Source organism: Trachypithecus francoisi, unplaced genomic scaffold (genome assembly GCF_009764315.1).
Source record: "Trachypithecus francoisi isolate TF-2019V2 unplaced genomic scaffold, Tfra_2.0 Lachesis_group18, whole genome shotgun sequence".
NCBI classification, from domain to species: domain Eukaryota; kingdom Metazoa; phylum Chordata; class Mammalia; order Primates; family Cercopithecidae; genus Trachypithecus; species Trachypithecus francoisi.
The window spans coordinates 28,101,978-28,128,033 of record NW_022681463.1 but is presented as its reverse complement, the minus strand read 5'-3'; the positions used below and the strand labels follow the sequence as shown (position 1 = coordinate 28,128,033).

General features: G+C 35.9%; 1 long non-coding RNA gene across 1 annotated transcript in view; it reads right to left on the bottom strand.

Moving 5' to 3' along the window:
* Window positions 1-303: 303 nt before the first annotated feature.
* The window catches only part of LOC117063634, a 239,123-nt gene continuing 213,370 nt past the window's right edge, over window positions 304-26,056 (bottom strand). Inside the window, exons 4-6 of the long non-coding RNA XR_004429022.1 lie at window positions 24,843-24,888; window positions 3,720-3,844; window positions 304-1,433 (exon numbers count right to left, since the gene is read on the bottom strand). This is a non-coding gene — a long non-coding RNA (uncharacterized LOC117063634). The remainder of the gene's footprint in view (window positions 1,434-3,719; window positions 3,845-24,842; window positions 24,889-26,056) is intronic.

The window sequence follows — 26,056 nt, the reverse complement described above, 5'->3', positions numbered from 1 at the left end:
GCCAGACACAAAGGATCAATGTTGTATGATTCCTCTTAAACAAATATTTAGAACAGGGAGATTCACAGAGACAAGATTTAGTTTAGAGTTTACTGGGGGATGGATTAGGAATAAAAAATGGGGAGTTGTTACTAAATGATAGAGTTTCTGTTTGGAGTGCTGAAAATTTTTGAAAATAGTGGTGATTGTTGCACAAAACTGTAAATACAATTATGCCACTGAATTATATACTTAAGAGGTTAAAATGGCAAATTTTATACTATATATTTTACCATAATGAAAATATTAAAAATGTGAATTATAAATTTTTATAACTATTTTTATTTGTGAAATTTTTTTACAATCTGCTTTTTTTGGTATGTTCTACATTTTTTCCATGTACTAAGTATTGTGGGAAATGCCATCCTCATACTCATGCTGCTTTTCTACTTGTTAATATTGGATACTTCTTGACAGGCTCTTCAAATTGTGCTGTAACCTGGAAGAAACCTTCCTATTCTCCACAAACCCTGAATCGTCCAGAGAGTTTAAACCTCACCTAATTATTCTCTATCATTTAGAAACTAGAGGGGTGGAGGATTGAGAGAGGAACAATATAAAATTCGAAACCAATGATGCATTGGCTGAAAAACCCTGACATGAATTGTGAGAGCAAAGAAACCACAGCTGGTTTTGCAGGTGCAGTCCAGGTGGGCCTTGGCAGCTGATGAATTGCATGAATTGTAGCTCTTACATTTTTTGGGCTACAGCTGATATTGTAGGTTCAACTAAAACAGTAAGTTACTAGGAGGCATCCTTATGTTCCAATTAAGATTCACTCCAAAACAGGTAGCTCTTCCATCTGAATGTTTTTTCAAATACAGCTCATGTCTACACGCTTTTAAGGTGTGCACTAGTACATATCAGTTGTGCACAATTCGTGGAGCCATTAGTAACAAGATTTATAGGAATGCTATAATTCCAAACTCTGACAATAAAATAACTGCACATAATTTATACAGATACTCTGTCACCATAATTTCCTACTTTCTAAATGTCAGCTGCACAGAGTGGCTTCATTTCAAAAAGCATTTTCTGAGAAGGAAAAGCATAAAGAGTAACTTTAAAGTCAAAATCCTGACAAAGAATATCTTAGCCAGGTGATTAAAATTGATATCAACAGTGATTAGCCCTTTTGATAGTATGTAGCACTGATATGATGTGAAAAGAATGTCACTTCATCTCCGTGGCCTTCCTCCCCAAAATGCATATCCCCAGTTTTCTCAGGAGAGAAGCATCAAGCAAAGCCCAAGTGAGGGATATACTACCAAATACCTGACCACTACTTCTGTAAACCGTAAGGTGGGCAAAACCAAGGAAAACGTAGCAGTCACAGCCAAGAAGAGCCTGTGGAGGCATGACTACTCAATGCAACACGATATCATGATGAGATTCTGGAAGAGAAAAAGAATTGTAAATACAATCTAAGGAAATTTCAATAAGTTGTGAACTTTATTTAATAACATTGTACAGGTTCAATAATTGTGACAAGTATACTATAGTAACATAAGACACTACATAAGGAAACTGTCAAATATATAGGAACTCTTTGCACTAGCTTCACAATTTTTCTGTAATTAGAAAACTATTGTAAAAGAATGTATTTTTTAAAAAGCATTGTTATATTATAAATGATACAAAACATGTGCAGCAGATGTGGGTTGGAGCCAGAAATTCTACATTTCTAATAAGCCTATGGTGCTCTTTATGTTGCTGGTGCTGCTTGCTTGGGTCTCATAGAGTGGCAGTCATAGAGTGGCCTCCAGGTCAGGAGAATGGACATCATGTGGAACTTGTTAGAAATGCAAGTCATTTCATGTCAGATCTATCGAATTAGAAAGTCTAGGGTTGGGACCCAGCAGTATGTTTTATAGCAACCCCTCCAGAGGTGCTGATGCACACGAATACATAAGGAAAATTATCTAAAATCCAGCACTAGCATGTTATTCCCTCCCCCTCTTTTGTTGGAGTGGGAGTGGAAGATAAGTTGGAGGTAAGGATGTATATTTGAAGAGTTAATTCACTAAATTGTTACACAAAATTTAGCTCTTTATCTTATTTGAGACTTAATTTCATGCTAAAAAAATGGATTTATGCAATTAGTCCATGAATGTCTAGTCACTGCTTATGCAAGTTTTCCATGGCTGTTCAATGACAGAAGGTTGGCTGATTTATATCACCACTTAAAAAGAGCATAAATAATAATTTATCAATCATTTGTATCTCCCCAAAGAACTACAAATTGTATTTTACAAATTAAAAATAAATTATTACTGGATTCCCGATCAGTTCAGGAACTGGATTCCTGATTCTAGCTCAGTCATCTAGAGGTTTAAATGTATCTTTTTTTTTTTTTTTTTTTTTTTTTTGAGACGGAGTCTCGCTCTGTCACCCAGGCTGGAGTGTAGTGGCCGGATACTGGCTCACTGTAAGCTCCGCCTCCCAGGTTCACGCCATTCTCCTGTCTCAGCCTCCCGAGTAGCTGGGACTACAGGCGCCCGCCACCTCGCCCGGCTAGTTTTTTGTATTTTTTAGTAGAGACGGGGTTTCACCATGTTAGCCAGGATGGTCTCAATCTCCTGACCTTGTGATCCGCCCGTCTCGGCCTCCCAAAGTGCTGGGATTACAGGCTTGAGCCACCGCGCCCGGTCCTAAATGTATCTTTTTTATTGAATTTTTTGTTTAGTTACTGGATACACACATAAAGGATGTAATTTTTTGTAAATATATAATAGCTTTTAATTTCATTTTTGTTTTTCTTGTACAACCTCTTCTCTATATACTTATGCATTTTGGCTTAATATTATGTTTGATAATTTATTCATGTTGATACGTTCACAAATATATTGGAATTTCATAAAAATTTCTTGGACAAAAGGGTACAGCTTTCCTATTCTTCAGAGGATTGTTCCTTTCTAATATTTGTAATTACAAATGATGATAAAATAAAAACATTGTACAAATCTACTTTTGTACAAAGGTGATGATGTCTGCAGAGCGTATAACCAGGAGTAGAAATGCTGGACCCAAAGTTATGACAATATTTTACTTTCCTAGATATTGCCCCAATTTTCTCTTAGTGCATATTTTAATGGATTTCCCACTTACCAGTTTTTGAGGTATCCTATTCTTCCACATATTCACAGCATTTGGTTTCATCCAACTATTTAATTTCCACCAATCACAGGGAATTGAGGTTACTACATACATTTCCAAAGCATATTAACTGGATATTACGAGGTTGAGTATATTTTCAAACATTTGCTGACTTTTCAACTTCTGATCTATCAATTATTTCATCATATCTATTGTTTTCTTTTCTTTTGGCACATATCTTTATATGAAAATTTATACTACAACTGTTAATCTACATGAGTGTGTGTATTGCAAATATATTGTGCAGGCTGTGGCATGTATTTTTAATTTTGTGTTGTCTTTTGAAAAACCGAAGATTTTAATTTTGTTTAGTTAACTTCATTACTTTAACTTTATAGTTTGTATGTCTTTTTTCCTGTTGTAGTAACCCTTTCCTTACTCCTTTCTGTGTTTAGGTTGGCAATAAGACTTTTCTTATTTTGTTTTCAATTAGGTTTGTAAAGCAGAAGTAAAGCTATTAAGCTGTGAGTATTATTTCAAGTAAGCAAACACTTGCACATCTTGTGGTTTATCTGCAGGCTCACCTGACTGGTATGGAGCAAAAGCCAAGGGCTCTACTGCTCATCAGATCTCCCATTGCAGCTTCCTGGGCCAGGTGCATGTGCAGATAGATTCAGCTCAAGTGGTATGAACTTCTCCTGCTGATCAGCTGTCATGTCAAGGGTAGAGGCAGTGAGAAAAAGATTTTAATTTGTCTTTATGATTTCTGATCTTACTCTCCTCACTTTGCATACATCTTTCCTTCTTGACTATCAGTCACTGTACAGTGGCTCCAAGTCCACTACCAGAAATGAAGAAAACCACCTTCCATAGACTTCTTCACTAGCACCACTGTGTTGTTCTTGGTTAATTATGTCTCTTATATTCCAATCGATTCTTTTTAGCTCTTTAGCATCTTAGCTTTTCAAAAAACGTGAAAGATCTGATCTCTAAAATATTCTTATCCATATCATTCACTTTGATTCTTGTTCCCTAGCCAACCCAAAACACTACGTTTAAGTTTTCAAGTAATGTGCCTTACACATGTAGATTTTGAATACACAGATTATTAATCAATGTACAATTTATATGTTTGCATGAAGTAAGGCACCTATTTGGATTTCTTTTATGTTCTATAGGAAAACAATTGACCCAGCATCACAATTAAATAGGACATCAAATGATACTATGTATATGTCTTTCTCTATTACTTTTCATTGTTAATTTATATCCCTGGAACTATTCCACATAGTCTTAAACATTTTGTAATTTGTAATGATGATGTATGTTAATATTCAATAGTATATATCATGCCACCTTGCTCTTCAAGAATTTTTTTTTTGGCCGGGCGCGGTGGCTCAAGCCTGTAATCCCAGCACTTTGGGAGGCCGAGACGGGCGGATCACAAGGTCAGGAGATCGAGACCATCCTGGCGAACACAGTGAAACCCCATCTCTACTAAAAATACAAAAAACTAGCCGGGCGAGGTGGCGGGCGCCTGTAGTCCCAGCTACTCGGGAGGCTGAGGCAGGAGAATGGCGTAAACCCGGGAGGCGGAGCTTGCCGTGAGCTGAGATCTGGCCACTGCACTCCAGCCCGGGCGACAGAGCAAGACTCAGCCTCAAAAAAAAAAAAAAAAAAATTTTTTTTTTACATTTTGTCATAATACATACATGTGCAATACTTATGACTTATGATACTAAGTCTTCCTACTAATATACGTGTGGTATGTAGCTCAGTTCATTTAGATCTTTGTGTGTTTGTATCTACATGATTTATTCATTCCTGTGTATAAAATACACGTCCTTTTTTATTTTAAATGATATATTTTCATACTTTGTTTGTTACTCTTTTTTTTCTCTACCCTAAGGAAATAATTTAGCAAAGGTATATCCTCCATTCAAATTCAAATTTTCCTTAAGTTGGTTATTCAATGTCCTATATTGGTGAATTGGTTAGAAAGATAGAAATTCTAATTTAATTCTTACACTAAGTTAAATTTAGTATATAATCATCATCCATTTATACAGCACATATGCTTGTTATATATCAGTTGACTCTGTTTTCTGGAATCCCAACTGGTACAGAATTCAACCAGGCTAATTTAATGGTAAATGTTTACCCCCCGTTAACATCTCAATAATGAAAATGGCATATGGACAGCACGATTTCCCTGTTGAGACATAGATGGTAACAAGTCAAGTCTCTTCTAACTACAAAAAAGGATTTTACTAAGAGCTTCCAACCCCAAATAGATAATTATATAGTGATACAGAGGCAAATTCATTAAGAAGTTATCCAACTCTGTGTGTGTGTGTGTGTATGCAACTAACATCAGAACACCTAAAAATATAAACCAAATATTAATAGAAAGGAGAGACAGGGTACAATTTAATAATAGTAGGGGATTTCAATACCCAGAGACAGATTTTCAGAGAAAAGATAATGAGGAAACATATTTAAATTATACTTTAGAACAAATGAACATGATACACAAATGTGGAACATTCGACCAAGAGCAGAAGAATACAAATTCATCTCAAGCACACACAAAAATATTTCTAGGAGAGATCACAGGTAAGAAAATAACTCTTAACAAATTCAAGAAGACTGAAATCACATCAAGTATATTTTTAAACCACAGTGTTGTATAACTAGAAATCAATATCAAGAGGAATTTTGGCAAATTCACATATTCATAAAAATTAAACAACATGCTCCTGAACAACCAATGTATCAATGAATAAATTAAAAGAAATTTAAAATATCTTAAAAGTAATTAAAATGGAAATACAACATACCAAAACTTAATGGGATGCAGAAAAAGCAGTTCAAAGAAGTTCACTGCAATCAACACCTACCTCAACAGAGGTAAAAAATCTTAAATAAACAACTTTTTAAAAATGAACTAAAAAAAGAAAAAGGTCAAAATTGCCAGAAATGAAAAAAAAAATCAAGGTAAAAATAATTAAAACAGATACTAGAACAACAATGGAAAAGATCAATGAAACTAAGAAATGTTTTTTAAAAAAGATAAAATCAACAATTTTATCTTCAGCTAAACTAAGAATGAAAGAAGACTCAAAGTCAGGAATGAAAGAGGTGACATTATATTAGATGCCATAGAAATAAAAAGATTATGAGACTAATATGAATAATTAAATGCCAACAAATTAGATAATCTAGAGAAAATGGATACATTTCTTGATACATACAACGTACCAAGACTGAATCACAAAGAAATAGAAAATCTGAACAGAAAATATCATAATATCCCAGGACCCAATTACTTCACTGCTGAATTTTACTAAATGCTAAAGAATAACTAATACTGATCATTCTCAATCTCTTTCAAAAAACTGAAAAGGGAATAATACCAAACATTTTTACAAGGCCAGAATTATACTGACACCAAAGCCAGACACGGACATTACAAGAAATAAAAATACAGGCCAACATCCCTAATAAAAATAGATGAAAAATTCCTCAAGAAAACACTAGCAAACCGAATTTAAAAGTGCACCTAAAGGATCATTCACCATAATCGCATAGTATTTAAACCAGGGCTGCAAAAATATTTTAACACATACAAATCCATAAATGGGATATATCACATGAACAGAATGAAAGACAACAATCATGATCATCTTAATGGATGCAGAGAAAGGATATGACAAAATTTACCATCATCTCATAGTAAAAAGGGTTAACATATTATATACAGAAGAAACATACCTCAACATAACAAAGGTCATCTTCAAGAAATCCACAGGTAACATGAAACTCCAGTGAAAAGTTGAAAGTGTTTCCTCTAAGACCAGGAACAAGAAAAAGACACTAACTCTGCCACTTCTATTTAAGATAGTAATGTAAGTCCTAGTCAAAAAAAAATTAAGGAAAGAAAAAGAAATAAAAGGCATTTAAATTGGAAAGGAAAAAGTTAAATAGTCCTTGTTTTCAGGTGACATAATTACATATAAAAAATACTAAATATTCCACCAAAAATTATTAGAATACACGAATTCAGTAAAGTTGCAGGATAAAAATTAACATCCCCAAGCCAGTAGTGTTTCTATAAACTAACACTAAACTATCCACCACCCCCCACCAAAAAAATCAAGTAAAGAATACCATTTAAAATAGTTACGAAAAAATAAATAACGTACTTAGGAAAAAAACAACCAAAAAAGTTAAATACCTCTATACTGAAAACTATAAAACATTGGTGAACAAAACTGGAGAAAACTCATATAAACGGGAAGTTAACTCACATTCATGGATTGAAAGATCAATATTGTCAAAGTGCCCAAACTGCCCAAAAAGATCTACACATTCAATGCAAACTGTATCAACATTCCAGTATCATTTTTCACAGAAATTGAATAAATATCCCCAAATTCATTTGGAACCATGAAAGATCTCAATAGACCGTTATGCACATGTACCCTAGAACTTAAAGTATAATAATAATAATAACAACAACAAAAAAGAAATCTTCAGTGAAATAAGCAAAGCAGGAACATCACACTACCTGACTTCAAAATGTGCTACAAACCTAAGGAAACCAAAAGAGCCATGGTCATGGTATAAAAATGGACACATAAACCAATGGAAAAGAACAGAAACTCCAATTCATAAATTTGTAATCAACTGATTTACAATACATTGATGAGAACACACAATGGAAAAAGAACAGTATCTTCAATAAATGTTATTGCTACAACTGGATATTCACATGTGAAAGAATATAATTAAGACATTCTTTTCATATCATATACAAAAATCTACTCCAAATGTCTTAAAGGCTTAAACATAGGACCTAAAATTGTAAAACTACTAGAAGAAAACAAAAGGGAAAAACTCCATGTAATTGATCTGAGCAATGATATTTTTGAACAGGAAACCAAAATCACAAACAACAAAAGCAAAGATAGACAAATGATATTACATCAAACTAAAAAGCTTCTGCACAACCAACATAACAGTCAAAAGTGTGAAAATGCACAGAATGAGAGAAAATACTTGTAAACCATACATTTTATAAGGGGTTAGTATTTAAAATATGTAAGAAACCCAATAGTAAGAAAACAAATAACCTGATTTTTAAAATGGGCAAAAGTTGTGACTAGACATTTCTCAAAGGAAGACATATTAATCACCCACAGATATATGAAGAAAGTCTCAACATTTTTAGTCATCAGGTAAATGCAAATTAAATCCCCAATAAGAAATAATATCAGAACTGTTAAAATGGAAATTATATAAAAAAGATAAATGTCAGTGAGGATGTGGAGAAAAACATTTGAACAATGTTGGTGGGACTGTAAATTAGTACATCCATTTTAGAAAATAATATGGAGGTTACTATAAAACTAAAACTATTACTACCACATGATCCAGCAGTCCCACTACTAGCTATATATATCTAAGGGAAATAAAATTAGTATCTTGAAGATATCTTCACTCCCATGTTCACTGCAGCATCATTTTTAATAGCAAAGATATAGAATCAACTTAAGTGTCTATCAATGGATGAATAAAGAAATCATGGTATACATATATAATGGAATACTGATAAGTTATAAAAATAAATAAAATCCTGTTATTTTTAACAACTTGGATAAACCTGCAGGACATTATATTAAGTGAAATAAACCAGGCACAGGATGATAAATGCAAATGCCCAAGTATATGAGAAAATTTAAAAGTTAAATTTAGAAGTAGAAGAATGATGGTTACCAGGGGCTGTTGGTGGGAGCATGGAGTGGCACAGGAATCGGGGAAATGTTGGTCAAAGGACACAGAATTTCAATTAGAAAGGAGAAAATATGTTGCTTTCTCAAATGTTTCCTGCAGGCTTAAATATTGACTTAGGGTTAAACTTAGTGCAAGAAACAGTGAAGTTCAACATAAGTTTTCACATAACAGTAGTGTATTTCTTGTTCATGTAAATGAAGGAGGGTGGAAGAACAAGGTTAGGATTATAGCTCCCCAGTGCTCAGGAACAAAGGTTCTTTCCAGTTTATCATCCTGACATCCCCATGAGTGGGATTCATTATCATAATCTATTGGATGGCTACTGGTGACTCTAACATTTAATCTGCATATCAGAAAATGAAGTAGAAAAAAGAAAATGAGCCATGGGACATGCGTAATGACTAAATGTTTTTAATGAGCACTTTCATACATCTCATTGACTAAAATGTGGCCACATGGCCGTATCTCCACCAAAAGGGAGTCCTGGAAATCTTGTCGTTATAACAGAAAATCATGTGAAGTCTCTGCTACAGTTTACCAACCACATGGTTACATGGTTTTTCAAAACAATAGATTGAGGGAAATTGGCAAAAACCACTTGTACCATGTGAACACTCTTTCCCTGAGCCTTAAGGGTAAAACATTCTACCTTCTCAAGGAATTTCTGAGGGACAAAAGAATGTACTTCTTTCATAATTTTGTTTTCATTCCTATTCATTTCTTTCTATGAAATTATCTAATCCAATTGATACATGTGATATATTTGGGATCATTTTTATTAATGTGTATAGAACGTCGTTATTAAAGCACAAAACAGACTCTGCTCCTCATTCCTCATGAAGTAGTGAGAGGAAGAGTGGCATTTTCTCCACTTTTTCTTCCCAAATGAGAAGCACATGAGGAAAGATCTCCTACTTCCTCATGTGCAAAAGTCAGATACAATCCAAAAGAAAGGAAGAATAAGTGGTAGGTAAAATTTCCAAAGCTAACTTAAGTCATAAAACAAAATTCAGACCATTTCCATCAGTGTAATTTTGGATTAATTTCAGTTATTATTGCTTATATGCAGTTCTGAATAAACAGGAATTTTGAAACACATATGCAATCTCTTAATATAATTCAAACAAAATTCATACACCATTTAATTTCAAATTAAATATGTAGAGTATTATATTAAAAAGACACATAAGGCATTAAGAAAAAAGTCAGAAATATGAGAAAACATATTTATGCTAATTTGATGCTGTTAAATTCCAGAACAGTCATAGCAAGAACCACTAAAAATTTTATGACCCTTTTCTAAACTAAATATTATACCTTAAAAAGACTGTTTCATAAAAATTTGTTTTTTATGCATAATTCCAAGCTCATATTTCAAACAACATCCTTACTCATGAATATGGGCAATATGGTGTAGCTTCTTGTTGACCGTCCCTGCAGTAATTCACAAGCTTCAGCTTCCACAGTGCAGCTGTGAAGTCAGTAGGGAGTCATTCAGTTATTTGTGATTTTACCCATCTGTCAGCTAAAACCCAGCACCAAATGCAAAATTGTACACATGGGGATATTATGGGGATCTGTGTCTCACCCTAGAGGATATTGGATCTGTATACCTACAAAAGATCCATAAATGATTCTTTGCATAAGAGATATCCATTCCTTTTCTACTAATGCTTATGCTATACTAGGTCTAAGAATTTTCAAAACAGAAGAATCCCTGTAATCATGAAAACACTGAAAATGGATCCTACAGATTACTTTGGCATCTTCTTTAGAAAATGTGAGATTTCTGGGCACAGCGTGACATTAGAATAAATACCACTTCTTAATTGAAAATATTTTACAGTACCAGAGGAAAAAAAATTAGATTGGAAATTATTCAGATCCATATGAATTTAAGTGGAAGACTTCAAAATAAATAAGGATCTCAGAGGTCTGCAAGTATGTAAACAACAAAAACATACCTCACCGATTGTACAGAATTACTTGTCAGTGTGTTTCTTGCAGTGTATTTCCATTTCAGAGAGAAGAGTTATGTTAACTGCAATAATTACCACTTAAAAGCTTTCAGTCATACACTGATGGCCAAATAGGAACAGCTCCAGTCTCCAACTCCCAGCATGAGCAACACAGAAGACAGGTGATTTCTGCATTTTCAACTGAGGTACTGGGTTCATCTCACTAGGGAGTGCTGGACAATTGGTGCTGGTCAGCTGCTGTAGCCCAACCAGCTAGAGCTGAAGCAGGGCGAGGCATCGCCTCACCTGGGAAGCGCAAGGGGGTAGGGAATCCCTTTTCCTAGCCAGGGGAACTGAGACAACACCTGGAAAATTGGGTAACTCCCACCCCAATACTGCGCTTTACCAAGGGTCTTAGCAAACGGGCACACCAGGAGATTATATCCCACACCTGCCCGGGAGGGTCCCATGCCCAAGGAGCCTCCCTCATTGCTAGCACAGCAGTCTGCGATCTAACCCCAAGGCAGCAGCGAGGCTAGGGGAGGGGTGCCCAGCATTGCTGAGGCTTAAGTAGGTAAACAAAGCCGCTGGGAAGCTCGAACTGGGTGGAGCTCACAGCAGCTCAAAGAGGCCTGCCTGTCTCTGTAGACTCCACCTCTGAGGAATGGGCACAGTTAAACAACAACAACAACAACAAAAATAAGCAGCAGAAACCTCTGCAGACGCAAATGACTCTGTCTGACAGCTTTGAAGAGAGCAGTGGATCTCCCAACATGGAGGTTGAGATCTGAGAACGGACAGACTGCCTGCTCAAGTGGGTCCCTGACCCCTGAGTAGCCTAACTGGGAGACATTCCCCACTAGGGGCAGACCCACACCCCACACCTCACACGGTGGAGTACACCCCTGAGAGGAAGCTTCCAAACAAGAATCAGACAGGTACACTTGCTGTTCAGCAATATTCTATCTCTGCAGCCTCTGCTGCTGACACCCAGGCAAACAGGGTCTGGGCTGGACCTCAAGTAATCTCCAACAGACCTACAGCTGAGGGTCCTGACTGTTAGAAGGAAAACTAACAAACAGGAAGGACACCCACACCAAAACCCCATCAGTACATCACCATCATCAAAGACCAGAGGCAAATAAAACCACAAAGATGGGGGAAAAGCAGGGCAGAAAAGCGGAAATTCAAAAAATAGGAGCGCATCTCCCCCTGCAAAGGAACACAGCTCATCGCCAGCAACAGATCAAAGCTGGACGGAGAATGACTTTGACGAGATGAGAGAAGAAGTCTTCAGTCCATCAAACTTCTCCGAGCTAAAGGAGGAATTACGTACCCAGTGCAAAGAAACTAAAAATCTTGAAAAAAGAGTGGAAGAATCGATAGCTAGAATAATTAATGCAGAGAAGGCCATAAACGAAATGACAGAGATGAAAACCATGACACAAGAAATACGTGACAAATGCACAAGCTTCAGTAACCGATTCGATCAACTGGAAGAAAGAGTATCAGCGATTGAGGATCAAATGAATGAAATGAAGCGAGAGGAGAAACCTAAAGAAAAAAGAAGACAAAGAAATGAACAAAGCCTGCAAGAAGTATGGGATTATGTAAAAAGACCAAATCTACGTCTGATTGGGGTGCCTGAAAGTGAGGGGGAAAATGGAACCAAGTTGGAAAACACTCTTCAGGATATCATCCAGGAGAACTTCCCCAACCTAGTAGGGCAGGCCAACATACAAATTCAGGAAATATAGAGAACGCCACAAAGATACTCCTCCAGAAGAGCAACTCCAAGACACACAATTGCCAGATTCACCAAAGTTGAAATGAAGGAAAGAATCTTAAGGGCAGCCAGAGAGAAAGGTCAGGTTACCCACAAAGGGAAGCCCATCAGACTAACAGCAGATCTCTCAGCAGAAACTCTACAAGCCAGAAGAGAGTGGGGGCCAATATTCAACATTCTTAAAGAAAAGAATTTTAAACCCAGAATGTCATATCCAGCCAAACTAAGTTTCATAAGTGAAGGAGAAATAAAATCCTTTACAGATAAGTAAATGCTTAGAGATTTTGTCACCACCAGGCCTGCCTTACAAGAGACCTAAAGGAAACCCTAAACATGGAAAGGAACAACTGGTACCAGCCATTGCAAAAACATGCCAAAATGGAAAGACCATCGAGGCTAGGGAGAAACTGCATCATCTAATGAGTAAAATAACCAGTTAATATCATAATGGCAAGATCAAGTTCACACACAACAATATTAACCTTAAATGTAAATGGACTAAATGCTCCAATTAAAAGACACAGACTGGCAAACTGGATAGTGTCAAGACCCATCAGTCTGCTGTATTCAGGAGACCCATCTCACATGTAGAGACATACACAGGCTCAAAATAAACGGATGGAGGAAGATCTACCAAGCAAATGGAGAACAAAAAAAAAGCAGGGGTTGCAATCCTAGTCTCTGATAAAACAGACTTTATACCATCAAAGATCAAAAGAGACAAGGCCATTACATGATGATAAAGGGATCAATTCAACAGGAAGAGCTAACTCTCCTAAATATATATGCACCCAATACAGGAGCACCCAGATTCATAAAGCAAGTCCTTAGAGACTTACAAAGAGACTTAGACTCCCATACAATAATAATGGGAGACTTCAACACGCCACTGTCAACATTAGACAGATCAACGAGACAGAAAGTTAACAGGGATATACAGGAATTGAACTTACCTCTACAGCAAGCAGACCTAATAGACTTCTACAGAACTCTCCATCCCAAATCATCAGAATATGCATTCTTCTCAGCACCACATCACACTTATTCCAAAATTGACTGCACAATTGGAAGTAAAGCACTCCTCAGCAAATGTACAAGAACAGAAATTATAACAAACTGTCTCTCAGACCACAGTGCAATCAAACTAGAACTCAGGATTAAGAAACTCAATCAAAACCGCTCAACTACATGGAAACAGAATAACCTGCTCCTGAATGACTACTGGGTACATAACGAAAGGAAGGCAGAAATAAAGATGTTCTTTGAAACCAATGAGAACAAAGATACAACATACCAGAATCTCTGGGACACATTTAAAGCAGTGTGTAGAGGGAAATTTATAGCACTAAATGCCCACAAGAGAAAGCTGGAAAGATCTAAAATGGACACTCTAACATCACAATTAAAAGAACTAGAGAGGCAAGAGCAAACACATTCAAAAGCTGGCACAAGGCAAGAAACAACTAAGATCAGAGCAGAACTGAAGGAGATAGAGATACAAAAAGCCCTACAAAAAATCAATGAATCCAGGAGTTGGCTTTTTGAAAAGATCAACAAAACTGAGACCGCTAGCAAGACTAATAAAGAAAAAAAGAGAGAAGAATCAAATAGACGCAATGAAAAATGATAAAGGGGATATCACCACCGACCCCACAGAAATACAAACTACCATCAGAGAATACTATAAACACCTCTACGAAATCAACTAGAAAATCTAGAAGAAATGGATAATTTCCTGGACGCTTACACTCTCCCAAGACTAAACCAGGAAGAAGCTGAATCCCTGAATAGACCAATAGCAGGCTCTGAAATTGAGGCAATAATTAATAGCCTACCAACCAAAAAAAGTCCAGGACCAGATGGATTCACAGCTGAATTCTGCCAGAGGTACAAGGAGGAGCTGGTACCATTCCTTCTGAAACTATTCCAATCATTAGAAAAAGAGGGAATCCTCCCTAACTCATTTTATGAGGCCAACGTCATCCTGATACCAAAGCCTGGCAGAGACATAACAAAAAAAGAGAATTTTAGACCAATATCCCTGATGAACATCGATGCAAAAATCCCCAATAAAATACTGGCAAACCGGATCCAGCAGCACATCAAAAAGCTTATCCACCATGATCAAGTGGGCTTCATCCCTGGGATGCAAGGCTGGTTCAACATTCGCACATCAATAAACATAATCCAGCATATAAACAGAACCAAAGACAAGAGCCACATGATTATCTCAATAGATGCAGAAAAGGACTTTGACAAAATTCAACAGCCCTTCATGCTAAAAATGCTCAATAAATTCGGTATTGATGGAACGTACCTCAAAATAATAAGAGCTATTTATGACAAACCCACAGCCAACATCATACTGAATGGGAAAAAACTGGAAAAATTCCCTTTGAAAACTGGCACAAGACAGGGATGCCCTCTCTCACCACTCCTATTCAACATAGTGTTGGAAGTTCTGGCTAGGGCAATCAGGCAAGAGAAAGAAATCAAGGGTATTCAGTTAGGAAAAGAAGAAGTCAAATTGTCCCTGTTTGCAGATGACATGATTGTATATTTAGAAAACCCCAATTGTCTCAGCCAAAAATCTCCTTAAGCTGATAAACAACTTCAGCAAAGTCTTAGGATACAAAATTAATGTGCAAAAATCACAAGCATTCTTATACACCAGTAACAGACAAACAGAGAGCCAAATCAGGAATGAACTTCCATTCACAATTGCTTCAAAGAGAATAAAATACCTAGGAATCCAACTTACAAGGGATGTCAAGGACCTCTTCAAGGAGAACTACAAACCACTGCTCAGTGAAATCAAAGAGGACACAAACAAATGGAAGAACACACCATGCTCATGGATAGGAAGAATCAATATCGTGAAAATGGCCATACTGCCCAAGGTTATTTATAGATTCAATGCCATCCCCATCAAGCTACCAATGACTTTCTTCACAGAATTGGAAAAAACTGCTTTAAAGTTCATATGGAACCAAAACAGAGCCCACATTGCCAAGACAATCCTAAGTCAAAAGGACAAAGCTGGAGGCATCATGCTACCTGACTTCAAACTATACTACAAGGCTACAGTAACCAAAACAGCATGGTACTGGTACCAAAACAGAGATATAGACCAATGGAACAGAACCGAGTCCTCAGAAATAATACCACACATCTACAGCCATCTGATCTTTGACAAACCTGAGAAAAATGGGGAAAGGATTCCTATTTAATAAATGGTGCTGGGAAAATTGGCTAGCCATAAGTAGAAAGCTGAAACTGGATCCTTTCCTTACTCCTTATACGAAAATCAATTCAAGATGGATTAGAGACTTAAATGTTAGACTTAATACCATAAAAACCCTAGAAGAAAACCTAGGTAATACCATTCAGGACATAGGCATGGGCAAGGACTTCATGTCTAAAACACCAAAAGCAACGGCAACAAAAGCCAAAATTGACAAATGGGATCTAATTAAACTAAAGAGCTTCTGCACAGCAAAAGAAACTACCATCAGAGTGAAAAGGCAACCTACAGAATGGGAGAAAATTTTTGCAAACTACTCATCTGACAAAGGGCTAATATCCAGAACCTACAAAGAACTCAAACAAATTTACAAGAAAAAAACAACCCCATCAAAAAGTGGGCAAAGGATATGAACAGACATTTCTCAAAAGAAGACATTCATACAGCCAACAGACACATGAAAAAACGGTCATCATCACTGGCCATCAGAGAAATGCAAATCAAAACCACAATGAGATACCATCTCACACCAGTTAGAATGGCAATCATTAAAAAGTCAGGAAACAACAGGTGCTGGAGAGGATGTGGAGAAATAGGAACACTTTTACACTGTTGGTGGGATTGTAAACTAATTCAACCATTATGGAAAACAGTATGGTGATTCCTCAAGGATCCAGAACTAGATGTACCTTATGACTCAGCCATCCCATTACTGGGTATATACCCAAAGGATCATAAATCATGCTGCTATAAAGACACATGCACACGTATGTTTATTGCGGCACTATTCACAATAGCAAAGACTTGGAATCAACCCAAATGTCCATCTGTGACAGACTGGATTAAGAAAATGTGGCACATATATACCATGGAATACTATGCAGCCATAAAAAAGGATGAGTTTGCGTCCTTTGTAGGGACATAGATGCAGCTGGAAACCATCATTCTTAGCAAACTATCACAAGAACAGAAAACCAAACACCACATGTTCTCACTCATAGGTGGGAACTGAACAATGAGATCACCTGGACTCGGGAAGGGGAACATCACACACCGGGGCCTATCATGGGGAGGGGGGAGGGATTGCACTGGGAGTTATACCTGAGGTAAAGGACGAGTTGATGGATGTAGCACACCAACATGGCACAAGTATACATATGTAACAAACATGCACGTTATGCACATGTACCCTAGAACTTAAAGTATAGTAATAATAAAATAAAATAAAAAAAGCTTTCAGTCACATATACTGTGAAATTGTTTTGTGTATAATTAAGAAAAATATATGGATCATTTATTCTATACATGATACTGTTTCAACACTTTGAGTTTACAGTCAGCTAGAAATTTAAAGGATGCCTGGCTTCCAGTACTAAAATGTATATTTTAAAACAGTTTTGAGATATTGATTCCTCTTACCTTTTTGAAATGCTTTTTACTTTATTTTCTTAGCATCATATAGTATAAAAGATCATAGGCCAGAAAAACTTAATTAGCCTTATAGCCTTCCACTTATGAAATTTGTGCTTAGATTAGTAATTTACAACTCAAGAATCAATTTCTTCATCTGAATTTCAAAAGTAATGACAAGAGCTTTTAGAACTCAAGTAAATGGTAAATAAGGAAACATATACGTATATGTTTACCCTATTGATAATAAAACAGCAGGTCTGCTACTCTAGTTAATATTAGCACAATTAGTGTTAATATATTCAGATCTTTTCCATAATCAGATCATATGTCATACTGAGGTGTAAAATCAATTACCGTTCACTCCAATCTAAAATACCAAATATGCATAAGACTGAATTTTTGTGTCCTCACAAAATTCATATGTTGAAATCTAACTCCTAATGTGAAGGTATTTACATGTGAAGTCTTTGGATGGTGATTATATCATGAGGATAGAACTCTCACAAATGGGTTAAATTATCTTATAAAAGAGACTCCAGAGAGCTCCCCTGTCCCTTCTTCCATATGAGGAACATATTGAGAAAAGATTCTATGAACTAGGAAGCGGACCCTCACCAGATATGAAATTTGCCAGAGCCTTGATGCTGGACTTCCCAGACTCCACAACTGTGAGAAATAAATTTTTGTTCCTTATATACCACCTAGCCTGTAGCATTCTCTTACCACTATTCAAATGAACTATGATACCATCAATAACAATGCAAGAATTCTACATATGTACTTTTTAATCTTGCTAAAGTAAACACCAAGTTTAAAAAGAAATAATGTAAAGATGGTACTCTGAAACAACAACACTTCTATTAATAAACAATTATATTTTTTGGTGATCTATTAAATTTTTTAGGAACATCTTCACTCCAATCCAACCCATTGTTTTTGTAGACAAGATTGAATTTTGCTACACAATTCTCTATTTATGCATGAAAGCACTTCCAATTTGGTGGTGATAGTCCTGAACCTCTTTCCATTTTGAATAAAAATTTTAAAAAATGAGGGCAGTAACTGACCCAATAACTTAGTAACTATCATTATTTTCTACTATAGAGTTGAAAGCCCATTATCAAAATTTATGGGATAGGGAAGCCATTCGGATACTACCTCCATATTTAGAAACAAGAAAAAACATTTTTCAAAACAATTTTTCAACATTGAAAAAATTAAAATTAAAATAAGAAATTAAAATTAAAATAAGCATCATGATTTAAAACAGAAATACTTGAACAGAAACAGAACTTACCCACCAAGTTAGAACCTTAGAATCTGACATAGTTTAACTGAGAGGTCAAAAATCTGATCTTCCATCTTCTAATGGGAGATCTCAGGCAGATGCAAGTATTTAGGTCAAATTACTTTTGAAAACTTGGGGCAAGTATTATGCTCACCTATTTAGGTTTTGGTAGATATTAGTGCTCAATATATAGTAAGGTCTAGCTATGGGCAGTAAAGATGTTCTGAACTTGATACTGGAGGTTTATGCAGATGTAGAAGTAAATAGGGTCAAGGCTGGGTATTTTCAAATAAAAATAGTGACTGTATATATTATTTTGTGGATTCATTGCCTTTGTCTGATTTTATAATTTCAATGAATATTATGTATAAGCAGTGTGTAATGCCCCATCCATTTTAAGGAGCTGTCTGTTCATAACTCAGTTCCAATTGGCCAACCTATTAGGAAATGGGAATTTTTCAAGACAACCACAAGAGTAAACTTTGAACAACACAAAATTCCAGAGTTAAAATTCTTAACTCTGATTAAAGAAATGTTTGTAGTAAATGCCTTTTTTCTCAGTAATTGTTTTTTACCTGACTTCTGACTACTATGCTAACCTGATACTTTTATGCTAGAAGATATTTGATATAGCTAGCTATGGTCCATTCGAAAGACCATTGATAGGTTGTTACCAGGCATGGCCAAAAATACTCTCATCAATAAGGCAATGTCATCAGAAACTTTTAAGAGTAGAAATACTGATCATGTTATGTGCAATGTTAGAGAGGTATTAATCAGGAGAGGGCAACTCAATGAAGTTTACTTGGGAAGTAGCAGTGGTATATTCAAAACCCTCTAAGAGAAAAATCTGGCAAAAGCAACTCCCACATACACAAGCAGGTTACTTTACTGTCATTGGGGCCAAATACAGGGGCAATCAGAAACCTTCCTGTCACCCTTACTACGTGGTCTGAACCTTATGTTTCTTTGTCAGTAGAAACAAAAAGCCACCCATTTAACTGATAGGAGTGCCTGAATTAAGAGTCACTGATTGGCTGGCTGAGAGGCTAAGTTGGAAACAATATCACACTGTGTCCTCAACGTATACAGGTTCCACCTGAAAGGCTTCCATAATCTTAAATTTCACTTTCTTTTCAGAAACACAATGTGTGATCATAGAATTGTACTTCTATATGGAAGACAGAAATTAAAGTGTTTCCTTTCCTAAAAAATTCTGAACTATGATTTCATAATGATCATAAGAGAAATTGAATTATTTCAAGAAACATCATCTTTTCATCCTGTAATCCCAAGATGACTTTAAAGATCTCTCTAAGGGCCACTCTTGGTTAATTGGTGGGGTTTCTATCGGGTTTCTATAAATATATAGATCTATATATTTATCTATATATATAAATAAATACTATATTTATACTGTGTATTTTATGGGAAGTAATCCCTACAATGGATGTCATGCAAATGGACTTTAAATGCTGTATTGAACAAACTAAATGTATTTGGTTCCATCTCTGTGACAAAAATTAGAATGGACAATAAAATGGCAACCTCAAAAAATTCTCTCAAAGTAAAGACAGTATAGAAGAAAAAGTGGATATTTTGGGGATAAAATTTTCAGTGGACCTCTCTTGTGTCTGCTATTTTGCAACTAAGGCACCAGCTGCATTTTGTTCTGAGAAATCTTTTTAAGAATATTTGTGTAGGGATGTACGGAACTGCCTTGGAAGATAGAGTCTCTTTCAGGAACAAAGAAAACATTTGCTTACAGCTTGGAAGATAAGAGATCGTCTATCCCTTTGGAATAAAGAGCAGAAATGTTTGTACACAAAATATTTAGATTGCCCAAAATCACGATTCCTTTTACATAAAAATCCCCTCTGCATTGGCATGTGTCTGCTGGCTCTCCTTCCATCATTCTATACAACCCCTGATACTCAGGTTTTCGCCCCCACTGGGAGTAAGAATATTTCCTTCTGTCTCTGACCAAGGAATCTTATATCTTCTGCCAGGATCCATGAAATTTTGGCAGGCATAAGTGTTTGTTGCAAATAGTGCAAAATATCAGATTGTTTTCAGATCGGTACAACTAAAAATTCCATGTAGATAATTCAGATAAAAAATGGCACCCTCCCACGACACACCACTGTCTCAACTGACCAGCATACAACTACAGCTACCATGAAGTTCATGGTTTATAGGCTGTAAGTGAGTAGATTAATTGGATAATTACCAATTAAGAGAGATATTGAAACACTTCTATTAATAAATAATTATCTTTTTTGGTGATCTATTAAAATTTTTAGGAACATCTTCACTCCAGTCCAACCCATTGTTTTTGTAGACAAGATTGAATTTTGCTGCACAATTCTCTATTTATGCATGAAATCACTTCCAATTTGGTGGTGATAGTCCTGAACCTTTTTCCATTTTGAATGATACAACTGGCAATGGCAACAGCATACTTAAACCATCACACAGAAAGAATTATTGACATTCTAAATAGTATGTAACAAATATATTTAAAAGGTAGGATTGCTAGAGGTACAGAAGTTGATGATCATTAATGGAAATACAGTAATGTAAGTCTCAGGGCAGAACATCTCTGAAAAATGTAGTCTTTATATATAATATAGAATTGACTAACAATTAAAAAGGGAATTTGACTTCTTGTAGCAACTGGCTAGCAGTGGATAGAGGGAAAAAAAAAAAAAAAAAAACACCATCAAGTTGTTGTTTTAGGAGTGGATGAATAGTGACCAACATGACACCTGGCAATCAGTATCTATAGAATCCTGTAGAAGATATCTGAAATATGCTTACATTCACAAGCCAGTACAACCTAAACTTACTGGTCAGTGTCATCTGGTCAAAGGACCTGTGACTGGGAAGATGCAGTACATGGTCAAAGGTCACATCTGCTGCAAAGAATTGAAGAATGGTACTGTAATTTTAATTGATGTATGGTATGTAAAACATTGCTTTACTTTCTGCTACATGTATGTATTATAACAAAAAGGTTATAATTTTATTGTCAAAATTAAATGTAATTCAGATTTTTGTACACCATGAATCATAGAATGAGTGAATATTTCTGGAAGCTTATTTAAAGCCTCTAATTAATGTAATACTTATGAAGACTTACTGGCTAGAAAAATACATTTGGCTTTTAAAACACTGCATGCCCTATTATAATCTTACAAATATTCAAATGACTATGAATAAAAAACAAAAAAAATGAGCTAGAAATATACAATTAAAAGGCCTTAGAAGGAACACAGCTATTAATAAAAAGATTATGGCAATAACTCCTGAACCCTGTTTTGTTTCAAATCCAGATGGACATTGGGGTTTGAAGTACATTTTTTCGAATAAAATTTTGAGGAAACTTTAAGACCCATAAAAACACAACTGAGACATATGTGTCAAAGAGATATTGACAGAGCTTGGAAAGTATCTCCAGAAGAAAAAAGTTACCCAGAGCCCTATAATCCATTCTGATCAAATCCCCTTGAAGGTAATAAAAGATATTTAACAAAATATACTGGTGGTATTTACTAATAGCATATACATTATTTGACTAGGAGTTCTTGCGACAAACAAACTTGTAATCCAGAGATTTTGAAGAGGAGGGAATATAGCTTCCTGTAATATGTCATGAAGGCTTTGGTATGTAAAATAAGACTGTTTATTGATGAAAATGACTGCCTTTTATGTAAACAATAATAACATATAGCACTTAGAAAACTCATATATTATAGCTGGACATCATTGTTTCCTTAAGGAGGCTGGAAAAAAATAGGAAAATACATCTGTAGCTCTAGACTTGCCGCTTCATCTGTGCTTCACGACTACTTCTACTTTGAAAGAAATATTAAAGTTTGATATTGGGTAAGATCTGAGATTCCTGTATCTGATTTGATGATATGATATTTTCTGTTATCTCAATGTACACACATCTGAATGCATAATTTTGTGAAAGGTAATACACAAGTTTCCACTGGAGTTTTGTTTCATTGTGTTTTGGTTTTTATTAAGGGAAAAGAAAGAGGGGAAATAAACTGTCATTACTCAAGGAGAGCGTGCATGGTACAACCTTCTGACTCTAAGTCCAAAGTTTGATTTCTCGTACTTGAAGCTCGTGATATTTTGTTTGCTCAAGAATGGGAAGGACGGGGTGGTTAACAGACTTCTTGTTGGAATTATTTAACAGACTTACGTAATTTCCTGAGTCTATTTTCTTTTCCATGTTTCAACTGTGTGATGGGAAAGTGAGTCATTTTTCTAAGGACTAAAATACAATATAAGAATAAACTTTATAATTCCAAAGAGTTTGAAGAAAAGAATATATGACCAAAAATAGACACATTTCCTTTTCATTGTTGTCATCTACAAACATCCAAGGCACTTTTCTATTTATGAGGTTCTTGAGTCTTGGTTCACACTCTTTCTATCCGTTTTCCTCCATGGGATCCATATGCATATGGAAAAGTTGCCCATAATTCTGGTCTCCAAAGTTGTGTAGCCCACTAACTAAATTATAATTTATTTTCCACCTTTATCCCCCAATCTCATAGCCATACTTTTCAACCTGTCAATATAATAGCATAATTTCTGAAATACCTAATTCAAGTATCCTGTGATTTGAAACCCCCTCCTATATTTCTTGTTCACTTAAGTGGTAACACTTTCAAAATCGCTAATCTATAATTCCAAGACACTAAAAGTTTTAAAAGAAAATAGGCCGGACGCGGTGGCTCAAGCCTGTAATCCCAGCACTTTGGGAGGCCGAGATGGGCGGATCATGAGGTCAGGAGATCGAGACCATCCTGGCTAACACGGTGAAACCCCGTCTCTACTAAAAAAAAAAAAAAATACAAAAAACTAGCTGGGCGAGGTGGGGGGCGCCTGTAGTCCCAACTACCCGGGAGGCTGAGGCAGGAGAATGGCGTAAACCCAGGAGGCGGAGCTTGCAGTGAGCTGAGATCCGGCCACTGCACTCCAGCCTGGGCAACAGAGCCAGACTCCGTCTCAATAAAAAAAATAAAAATAGGCCGGGCGCGGTGGCTCAAGCCTGTAATCCCAGCACTTTGGGAGGCCGAGACGGGCGGATCACGAGGTCAGGAGATCGAGACCATCCTGGCTAACACGGTGAAACCCCGTCTCTACTAAAAAATACAAAAAAAAAAAAAAAAAAAAAACTAGCCGGGCGAGGTGGCGGGCGCCTATAGTCCCAGCTACTCGGGAGGCTGAGGCAGGAGAATGGCGTAAACCTGGGAGACGGAGCTTGCAGTGAGCTGAGATCCGGCCACTGCACTCCAGTCCAGGCGACAGAGCGAGACTCCGCCTCAAAAAAAAAAAAAAAGAAAAAGAAAAAGAAAAATAATAATAATAATAAAAAAGAAAATGGTGGTTTCATAAATTTGGTGCTAAAACACACTTTGTGGTAACACCTGACATAATTGACTTCATTCATCACGTTTTTATGGTCATTATTTTTCTTATTTGATATAACAATGCATTTGTTCAGAGCAGAAAAAGAATCATATTTGATTAGCAGGTTCTTCTCCAATGCTTCTTGGAGGTGTTACATAAAACACTTAATTATTTAAGCCTAAAATATGCTGAATTATGAAACATAGTTGGTTCCAAAGATTTCAGACAAGTGATTGTATAACAGGAATACAATATTTATTTGAACTCACCAAGACTTAAAATCCTGGGTTCAGCTACTTTTTATCTTATTATCACCATACATCATCTTTCATGCCTCTTGTTTAGAATAACAAGTCCATCATTACAAGAAAAAGTTGCAAACACAAGGAATTTTTCCTATCAACAAAACAAAAGAGATAACTTGTCTGTGTTTTTCCTGAGTGCATCTCTGCAGTTTAAATATCATGACCACCAGTCCTCTTTAAATTCATCTTAAGAGAGGAAACCACAGGCACTCAGCTCGCCTTCTAGCAATGGAAAATTCCTTAAGCCAAGTGTTTCCTAATTGCTTTACCCTCCTTTGAACTTACTCACGTTCTCTTGCGTTGCTCTTGACTGATAATCAGATGTACTTACCTCCACCTATTTATTATCCAGGCAATTGAAAGGCTCAAATAGAACATGTCATGCTTCTCCCCAACGAAACCCAGACTTTTGTCTTCAGTTCCTCCCTCTCATTCAATTTCAGTTTTTTAACAACACATATTAACCTGAAATTCTCGTACTTACTTGTTAACTTGACTGTTGTCTGTCTTCATTACAGCTGGATTAGAAACTACAATAAAGAAAAAAAAAGCTTCAGCCTTATTCCTTTTGAAATTCTCAGGTCTAGAATAGTTCTTGCAACAGAGTAGGTGCTTAATTTAATAATATAATTTAATCTTAAAATCCTGTTTTATTACAATCTACTTAAAGTGAACTCCTACTTGTAAGTGAATGCGTCTAATTTAAAATAAAGAGAAAAGGTTTCTTTTTTTTCTGGGCCAACAATCTTAAAATACAAATTTAAAACTGTGCCTTCAGTTTTGCTTCTCATTAGATCCAAAATTGGCGCTTAATAAGTTATATTTACTTTTCTTGGAAGCATTTCCATTTGAATTATGTTGAATTACCTGAAACAACAGAGCATTTTCAAGATATAAAAATTGTTAAAAATTAGATGTATTTCTTATGCTAGATTAAAATTCTCCTCTTTAAGGCTTTAATGCTTTATGAGCTTGTCAGGTATAGAATTTGGTTCTCTCTAATCTGAAAGTTAATTACTATTTATGTGAGAAAGTTGATTCACCTAATATTTCTTTTTGCACAAACATTGCTAGTTTTAGATTTGAGACTTCAAGTGTAGAAATAAAGTCATTAAATACAGTAAGGACAATGTTTGTCAATGGTCCTTCCAGATGCCTATCTTTGTGATTATATTCATTAAATATAATCACAAAAAAGGAAACAAGAGAAGGAGAAAAAATGAGAAGAAAGAGGAGAAAGACAAGAAGAAGAGTGAGCAGGAGGAAAAATGAAGTAGGTGCTAGAGAAGCTAAAGGTGCACAGTCTCCCACATTAGCTTGTGTACTGTAAAACTACGATCATGAAGTTTTATCTCATAGCCTCTTTATATGCTGCTCTTGGAATATATGGGCCTTAAAACACATTTTAGAAGGTTTTGTTAGCTCCCTAGATGCTGAATTAAGGGCCGGCACAATTTTGTGTTGCATAAAACTGCCACCAGGGCTCCAGACCCTTCTTTTAGTGTCCTTATCCTCAGTCAGTGTCTCACATTTCCTGCTTATTCCCTCTCTCCCAATACTTGACTGTGCTTATTACTGATTCACACTTTAGATTCAAAGCATGTTCAAAGTATGTTTTTTTTTTTTTCCATTCTCTAACAAAACTGTGCTTTTCTCAATAACTGTAAGCCTTATACTAAGATAAAACCTGGGAGTAAA